This window comes from Heloderma suspectum, chromosome 8, assembly GCF_057233095.1.
Source record: "Heloderma suspectum isolate Gila_16-S chromosome 8, 16-S_ref, whole genome shotgun sequence".
NCBI classification, from domain to species: Eukaryota; Metazoa; Chordata; class Lepidosauria; order Squamata; family Helodermatidae; genus Heloderma; species Heloderma suspectum.
The window spans coordinates 4,028,763-4,038,251 of NC_139465.1; the positions used below are offsets into that span (position 1 = coordinate 4,028,763).

The 9,489-nt window shown below is 49.3% G+C and overlaps 1 protein-coding gene across 6 annotated transcripts in view; it reads right to left on the reverse strand.

Annotated features, from left to right (window-relative positions):
* ZC3H18 (zinc finger CCCH-type containing 18) overlaps window positions 1-4,143 on the reverse strand; it is a 72,607-nt gene extending 68,464 nt beyond the window's left edge. For 4 of the 6 annotated variants that reach the window (XM_084812785.1, XM_084812783.1, XM_084812781.1 and 1 more), the window contains exon 1: window positions 3,928-4,143. The gene's annotated coding sequence lies outside the window, so the exon portion shown is untranslated. The remainder of the gene's footprint in view (window positions 1-3,927) is intronic. The other 2 variants (XM_084812784.1, XM_084812780.1) reach the window with 1 other exon arrangement.
* Window positions 4,144-9,489: the final 5,346 nt, after the last annotated feature.

A 9,489-nucleotide genomic window follows, 5' to 3' on the forward strand; every position in this document is an offset into this window, starting at 1 on the left:
TCAGTAAACTAACTTAATAAATTGCAAGATTAAAAACCAGAACATTGAAACTTGTGCTTATGACACAAGTAATAAGTTATGACAAGGGAAGAAAATTATCTCATGTGAATAACCATGCCAGATTGTAAAGAGAACAAGATTTGGCTTTTGCCTCGATGCTATTCAATCCCAAAGGATTTTTGCCCCAGAGCTATAGATATAATTTGCTTTTTGTCACCAGAACTGGGCAACAATATATTGGGCATGACATCTGCCAAGCAAAGCACTCTGCCAACTACAAACGTGGTCTAAAGATGGTCCTAAATCACCAAAGCTCCAGCTGGCATGAGAACATGTTGCTCACCCTTCTCCAACCTGGTGCCCTGCAGATGTTTGGACTACTACCCATATCAGCCCCAGAAAGCATAGCCAAAGGTAAGCGATGATGGGAGTTGTAGTCCAAAACATCTGGAAAGTGCCAGGTTGAGGAAAGCTGCTCTACCATTTCATAAACCGTTTGCTGGGCATGTAGCGTTGGATAGACTTCACAGAGAGCATAATGTTTTTAACAGTGGCCAAATCTTGATTCATTAACTTACTCCAATTTTTATCCTGCCTTCCCTCTTCAGGAGCTCAAGGGAGTGTACATGATTCTCCCCACCCTCATTGACACAGTCACGCTGTAGGGTAGCTTAGGCTTGGAGATAGCAATTGGCCCAAGGTCACCCAGTGAGCTTCATGTCCGAACAGGGAATTGAACCTGGATGTCTTTAGTCCATCATTTTAACCACTACACCATGCTAGAAACAGATGCAGCTAAATCCTCCTAGGATTCCTTGCAGAAGTAACAGATCATGAATGAACCTCCTCCAAAAGATCTTTAATATTACAGATCATATGATCAATCATATAATGAGGCCTTCCTGCTTCTTTATTCCTTGCCATTGCTGGGGAAAAATTCCAGGCACCAAGAAATTGGATGCTGGCATCTAGGAAACCATCTAGGAAACCAACTGGAGGCTGGTGTCTAAGAAGCCATGCCAAATTCAATGAGAGGTACTTTTGAGAAGACATGTAGAGGATTATGTTACTAGGGTGATTGTTTTATTTTGGCTTTGTTTTTTCCTGCTACTGCATTTGATTATTTTTATAGATGATTGCTTTAGGGAGCAATCCTATGGCTGCTAGTCAGCAGCTAGACGGTCATAGGAGATTTGGTTTTCCGGGAACTGACCTCGGAATGTTGTTTCCTGGAGAACTGACCTTCCCTCCATCCTGCGCTGCCTTGCAGGCAGCTCAGAAGGGCCCCACGCTCCATGCTTGGAAGAGGAGTGTGGAGCAGCAAAAATGGGGCGTTACGGGGTGGGGAAGGTGGAAATGCTGGCACAACACATCCTATGTGTCGTCCGGCAGCTGCATCCCCTGCTCTGCCTTCCCGTGGCTAGACAGCTGAAATCAGTAGTCTAGCTGCAAATGCAGGGCAGCTGAAGTGTGGAGAGGATGATCCCCTCCGTGCTTCTCCTGCCCTGCATTGGATAGGCGGTCACCTCCGAGTTCGGAAGCGTCCGCCTATCCCCAGAGGATTATGCCCTTAATTGCTTTTATGTAAACTGCTTTGTGAGGCTTTTACCTTAAAAGAGAGACATAGCAAGGAAGAGCCAGTTTGACTCTTGCCTCTGCTGCAAACTCACCTGGTGGCCATAAGCAAGCCCCTCCCTCAGGTGCTCACTCCATCTGCAACATGGAGACCATACTGACCTACCTTACAGGGCTGTTGTAAGGATAACGATCAATTATGCAAGCCACTTTGAACAGTGAAAGTACTGGGTATTTAAGTATTAATAATGGGACAGCTTGACCTAATCCTGCTCCCCAAATAACCAGAGGGAATCCCTGTAACTGCTAGCCGCCCCAGAGCTCCTTCTCTTCAAGTTCCCCAGAAGCTACCACGCCCTGTTTACGTGCACATACAGAATCTCCAGCAGCTAAGCATGGTCTAAAAAAAAGGCCTCGGCTCCTCCATCTTTTGCATAGATGCAAAAGTCTTCGTGCTCACACTTTCTCCTTCCACTGTTTCTTCAACTCTTTCAGTAATCAAGAGTGACTTTCAGTCATCTCCTAGACCCTTCCCCAGCTTCCAGCCCAATGGCAGAGAAAGACCGTAGCTCAACGCCTTGCATGCAGAAGGCAGGAGGCTCAATCCCCAGTGTTGCCTGTTAAAATGGTCTGGGGTAGCAGAAAATTATCTGCCCCAACCATGGAAAGCTACTGCCAGTTACAGTAGACAACAAAGGCTAAACAGACCAAAAATCTGACTCAGTGACCCACTTTGCACAATCAATGCAGCCCCCTGTGGCTTATTTAAGCCACAGTGGGTTGTGCTGCATGCCAGGCAACTTTTACATATTCAAGCCCTGACCACAGCTTGTTGTGTCGTCTGAAGCTGGTGAGGGTGGGTTGTTGGCATGGTTAATAAACCACCCACAATCCTAAAACATCCCATGGGTTGTGGGTGGTTTGTTAACTACATCAGCAACCCACCCTCACCAGGAGTCCATGCTGGACTAGATATAGTAATATTCTAAATCAGCATAAGACAGCTTTTTTATAGGGGGTTGGCTATCACTCAGTGGTACGGTACATGTTAAAGTGCCCAAATTAATTTCTAGTTAGGAAATATCTTGGAGAAGACAATACTTCTAATTTTGCCAGAGAAGAAAATACCGAGCTAGACAGACCAAGAGTCTGACTCAGTATAAAGCCAGCTTCATAGGTTTATCAGGAGGATTCATTACTCAGGGGCACAGCACCTACTTAGCTTGCCGAAGGGGCCAGGTTCCATCCCCAGCACCTCCACTTAAAAGATCAAAGGAAGCAGAGTTAAGAAAGGCTTCCCTCTGCCTTTACAGAGCTGCTGCCAGAGAGAGAAGACAATACTGGACCGGATGAACCAATGGCCTGGCTCTTGACTCGGTGGAAGGGTTATTAAGGAGCAGCCACCACTCAGTAATAGTACATGTGCAGAAAACCCCAGATTTAATCCCCAGCATGTCCAGCCAGAAAAGATCTTGGGTGGCAGGACATCTACCTCAGGCCTTGGGGAGCCACTGCCAGAGAAGGCAAGATTTGGCTGGGTGGGCCAAGTGGAAAGCAGCTTACCAGCTCTCAGTGGATGAGCACGTGCCAGCCTTGTTGGTCTACAGCCCCCCCCTCCACCAAAATGCCCACTGGTTGGAGATGATGGGAATTGTAGTCCAACACATCCAGAGGGCACCAGGTTGGGGAAGGCTGGCATATGAAGAAAGATTTGATTTCCAGGATAGAGGATCTTTAGTAGCAGGATGTCTGCCTCAGAACTTGGAGAGATGCTTCCAGTCAGAATGGACAATCCTAGGCTACATAGACCAAAGTGCTATGTGTCTGAGACCGCTTCATTTCTCGATAAGGTGGTACTTGGGCAGCTCCCCCGCCCCCACTGAAGGCTTATCATTGTCAGAGCAGCACCAAGCCTTTCTACCAGCCTCCCCTCAATGTGGGTCTCTCCAGAGGTGTGTACTACACAGGTATTGTAGTACAACTTCCATGGTAGCTGGAGGAGGTGGTGGAGTTGCAGCCCAACACACCTGGAGGGCACCTGTCTGGGGGATGCTGGGCGTTGTAGTCCACCAGAGAGCGCCTGGCTGGGGGATACTGGGGGCTGAAGCCCAACGCATCTGGAGGGTCAGGTTGGGAAAGGCTGCTCCACGCAAAGCTGACCCCCCCACCCCGTGGGAGCCCCTCGAGGTCACCCCATCTCCACACCCCGCTTCGAGCGAGCAGCAGCCTCTGCCTGGGGAGGGCCACGGCCTCCCCTTCCCCGATGCCGCCAGCCTCCCCCAGGGCAGAGGGAGAGGCCTGCCCGCCGCCGCCCTCCCGAGGTTCAACGCGCGGCCGGCGGCGCCCCCTCACCGTTCGAAGCAGGCCTCGGCCGCGCCCCCGCTCCCCTCAGCCCACCTCGGGGCCCGTCGCTCCTCACCTGGCCGGACGGGAAGGGGGTCGGGGAAGGGAGCGGGGGGAACAAGCGGCTCCGGGAAGCGGCGGGGCGCGAGACAGGCCTCTACTGGCGGCGGCGAAGCACGGCGGCCATGGCGTGACGTCATCCGGGCGCGACGTCGTCGGCGGGACGGCTGCTGAGAGAGAGCGAGAGAGGGAGACGGGCTGGGGCGCCTGCGCAGCCGCGGCCCGGCAACGCGAGACTATGAAAGGAAAAAAAAGAGGAGGCGTGGCGGCGCTCCGCTTCGGAGAACCTGAGAGGAGAGCGGGGAACGCCCCCTTGGGCGGCCGAGTAGCCAATGAGAGGCCCCAGCGGTGGGCCACAGAGAGATGAGGGGAGGGGAGGGGAGGGGAGGGGAGGTCGCGTCGCGCCGCGCCGCGCCGCGCCGCGCCTGCGCACTGCGTGCCCCCGCTCTTTCCGGGACGTCCAGCGTCCCTCAGAGCTGTTGGGCTGCAACTCCTATCATGCGGAACTAGCGCTGCAGGCACATCTAGTGTTAAAGTAAACCAGCGTTCTTGACCACGCTGGCGGCGGATGATGGGATTTGTGGTCCAACAGGCTGGAGGACGCCGAGTGCAGGGGAAGGCACAGTGACTCTGAGCGTGTGCAGAATGCTTGGCTCGCCCCGTCTGCCACTTCGTAGTCCCTATCTCCGCCCACCTGTGCATTGCCTCTGCTGTTCTCCATATTTATAAAATCCAGCTGTTCTATTTAGATTTGTTTGATTTGTATACCGTCGTTAGACCATCACAAAACAAACATTTTTTTTTTCTCATGAAAAACATTTATATCCATTTAGAGGAAAAGGTGGAAGACAACAGAAGAAGCCAATGTGGCTTCACAAAAAGCTGAGGGATGACCTGAAAACAAGAAAGGATACATAGGAAGTGGAAAGAAGGCCAAGCAACAAAGGAAGAGTACAGGCAGGTAGCACAGAATTGCAGGGATGGCGTCAGGAAGGGTAAAGCTGAGAATGAGCTGAGGTTAGCAAGGGATGCTAAAAGCAACAAAAAGGCTTTCTTGAGCTATGTGCATAGTAAAAGGCAGAGGAAAGAAATGGTGGTTCAGCTACTAAATAAGGATGGCAAAAAGGTAACAAATGACAAAGAAAAGGCAGAGGTGCTCAATTCCTACTTTGGCTCAGTCTTCTCCCAAAAGAGGGTCTATGACCCCCCTGGCAAAGGCGAAGTACAGACTGAAGGGGCAGGATTGCAGCTTGAGATCGATAGGCATATGGTCAAGGAACACCTAATTCCTTTGAATGAGTTCAAATCTCCAGGGCCAGATGAACTGCATCCTAGAGTAATAAAGGAACTGGCAGAAGAACTCTCAGAACCGCTGTCTATTCTCTTTGAGAAATCATGGAGGACGGGGGAAGTGCCAGATGACTGGAGGAGGGCTAATGTTGTCCCTATCTTAAAAAGGGGCAAAAAGGAGGAACCTGGGAACTACAGACCAGCCAGTCCGACATCAATCCCTGGGAAAATTCTGGAGCAGATGATAAAGCAATCCATCTGTAAGCACCTTGAAAACAATGCCGTGATTACTCAAAGCCAACATGGATTTGTCAAAAACAAGTCCTGCCAGACGAATCTGATCTCATTTTTTGATCAAGTAATCTCCCTTGTGGACTGTGGGAATGCTGTAGACATCATATACCTCGACTTCAGCAAAGCTTTCGACAAAGTGCCTCATGATATCCTGATGAGCAAACTAGCTCAAAGTGGGCTAGATGAAACAACGGTCTGGTGGATCCACAGTTGGCTACAGAATCGGATTCAAAAGAGTGCTTATCAATGGTACCTTCTCCAACTGGGGAGAGGTAACGAGCGGGGTACCGCAGGGCTCAGTCCTGGGCCCAGTGCTCTTCAACACTTTTATTAATGACTTGGAGGAGGAGGAGCAGGGACTGCTGATAAAATTTGCAGATGACACCAAATTGGGCGGGATAGCTAATACTTTGGAAGACAGAAACAAAATTCAAAGTGATCTGGATAGACTGGAGTGCTGGGCAGAAAACAACAAAATGACATTTAATAGGAATAAGTTCTGCACCTAGGAAAAAGAAACCAAAAGCACAGTTACAAGATGGGGGATACGTGGCTCAACAACACTACAAGTGAGAAGGATCTTGGAATTGTTGTCGATCACAAGCTGAATATGAGTCAACAGTGTGATGTGGCTTGGATTTTAGGTCCGATACTTTAACCCAGGTATTGGCCCTCTAGATGTGGTTGGACTCCCAACTCCTATCAGCCTCAGCAAGCATGGCCAATGGCCAGGGAAGATGGGAGTTATAGTCCAACAGCATCTGAGACTCACTGGATCTCCACCCCTGCCTTAACCACTCAGGCACTCTACTTGCTCATTTCGGAATCCTGTCCAATGAGAATGCCCCCAGACAAAGTCCTCTTTCTTGGGGGAGATCAAGCCACTTTTGGATCTTCATTTAAAGGCTGCCCAGTTATTTTAAAGGAGGGAGCAATGCTAATGACTTCAGCCCTTGTTTATTATCTGAACATAGGGAGTTGCTGCTTTATACCGAGTCAGCCCCTGGCTGGCAGCATATCAGGATGCGAGCCCTCCCACCCTGTAGTCACCAAACAAAGACTCGATCTCCAAGTCAGTAGGCTTTATTATGCAGAAGCTGTCAGTCTTTCAGCAATTCAGATCCTAAGTTCTTTGACTAAGCTGCCCGGAATCTTACTTCAAGATCTCTACCATAGGATAGAAAGTTCTTGCAAATCTAACTTTACACAATCAGCACAGAACTTGAAAGGCTTTCTCAGTCCCTCCCTCAGAGAAGATCTTCCCCTAAAGACTATCAGTGATGGGCTGACCGGGTAGCTGCCTTAATTCCTTCATCTGCTCTTAGATCAACATCTGGCCTGTGCATCTGCCACGCTCTCCCCCTCCCCTTCTGCAAGTTGCTGAATTCCTTCCGAAGGAGAAGTGCTATCTATGCCTGGTTCTAACTGATTAGCGTGCCCTTGAGAAGGTTCTCCTCTGTCTCCTGAAGCCCTTTGAGACATTTCCTCTCCCCGCACCCCCAGCCCACCTCATCTTCTGACTCTGATTCCATGGTCTCTGCAGGGAGTCCGGGCTCAATCCTGACACAACAGTTCTCCAAGATCTCAGACAAAGGCTCTTTGTCAGCCCTCTAGGCAGAGATCCTGACACTAGGGCCTTGCGCAAGCAAAGCACATGCTCCAAGCGCACAGCACTCAGGGAGAGCAGGCAGTGTTGACATCCAAACCCGTGCCTCCACAGAGACTAGGGTGCCTCCTGTACCACAGACCAGGCCTCCCCAACCTGGTGCACTCCAGGCGTGTTAGACTGCAACTCCTACCATTCCTGGCCAACATGGATCTGGATGGCATCAGGTTGGGGAAGGCTCCCACAGACCATTTGGCCAAAGACTCCAGTGCCCTTTGGCCATGCTGCCAAAGCATCCTGGCTATATTTCATTGTCCTCTATAATGCACTGCAGGTTCTTGGCTCTTAGAGCAGCTCTCTGCCGAAGGTCACTGCAAATCTTGCTTAGCACGCTATGCACAGCACACACACCCTTGTCAAGTGCATCTTGTCAAGCCTCTACTTACTTCTCCAGCAGTTCTTCCAAGCTAACAATGTTCTCTCTGTGCAGGTGCCATGCAACCTCCAGGACAATTGGGTGCTGAGGGAAGGAAGGCTACAGTAAGACCACAGGACAAGCAAAGATGCGTGGCCAGCACCAACAGCCAAGCAACTCAGTCCCTGCCAGAGACGCAGGGGCTGACTAGGCCTGGGGGCCCCGCATCATGCTACAACTCACCTGCTCCCTCATGCTCAGCCAGCATGAAGACTGCTCTGAGCGAATGAGATAAGGTCGTAATACTATGAGGCAATCAACAGCATAGTAACGCAGACCACTGCCTTAGATCATCAGAACATTCTTCAGAAGTATTAGGACGTGTATCAAAAGCCAAGTGGGATTGATCGACTGACTGTCTTTCTGTGCTGCCTTTCTGAAGCCAACCAAGGCAGTTTACAAAAGGTTCAGAAAACAAAAAGATCACAAAAGATTAAAACCTTAAAAACCCAAGTCAAAAAGAAGTGTCTTGACTGGCTTCCTGGATGTAGAGGGTTTGGAGGCAACACAAGAGAAAGGCCCTTTCCCACATGCCTGACAAGCAGCCTCGGTAAGTGAGGGTGGCTTCGAAAGGGCCTCTCCTGCTGATCTTAGTAACAGAGCAGGTTCATACCATATAGGAGGTCCCTCAGATTTAGCACAATTCGGAAGGTTTCACAGGCCTGAACTCAGGAGTTTGCTACTGACTTACACTTAAATAAAATCATTTTCAGACATCAGAGGAAGAATCCAGCACTTCTCTGCAACTTTAAAGGTGCTTTTCAGCATTCATGCTTCAAGAGGAGTGACACTACAAACATGTAGCAATGTGATTAATGGTTCTCTAACGTATGCATATAGTCCCACCACCACCGCGCTTCTCTCTCTCTAGGAGCCCCACCCACCATCTTACCTGCATTTTCCATATTTCTTGAGCAAGCACCAAATGGCAGAAAGCATTGTGTGTTAACAAATCCTTCAAGGCCTGGAGCAAGCAAGACAGCTTTTTCTGTAATTGAACCAAAAAACGGTGCTGTAATTTGATTCAAGATTTTGTTTTTAGACAGTGAATCGTCTGCCTTTTCAACAATCAGTCATTGAGTTTATTACATCTATATAAGACTACCCTCTGCAAAACCCCAAATGAAGGTCCTTTGGGAAGGAACCAGAAGGAAAGTTAATTTTGATTAAAACTAAAGGTATTTTTAGGCTAACCTTTAGGGCTAAGCCCTCACACAAGGCAGCTTACATTATATAAAGAAAGCTAACATGCTGCTAGAAAGAAAAGGAGCCATGAATTGTTTCCTCTTCATTATATTTGGATTAGGGACTTTCTGTTTTAACATACCAAAATGGCTCCCAAAATACACAAGTTTAAGGTTAATCAATATTCTGGAAGGTAGTTTTTAAAATGTATGAGTTCAAGTAGACACTGACCTGGTTCACATGATCACTGGGGGTGAAACAATCTGCCTAATTACCCCTACCATGTCATCAAACCGGGGCAGCATGGCTTCTTGGAGGGGGAAACAACCCCCAACCCATGGCCTGTTGTTGGGTTATTTGAGGGTTATTTCCCCTCCAAGAAGCCATGCTGCCCGGGTTCGGACGGCACAACAAGTCTGCCTGGGCAGGTAATTAGGCAAATCACGCCCAGCACAAACTGAGGATTAAACACGCCCTGCACACACTGAGGATTAAATAAGGCACAGTGGCCTTGGTGATCAGTCTTCTCCGAAAAGAGGGTCTATGACCCCCCTGGCAAAGGCGAAGTACAGGCTGAAGGGGCAGGATTGCAGCTTGAGATCGACAGGCATATGGTCAAGGAACACCTAATTAATGAGTTCAAATCTCCCAGGCCAGATGA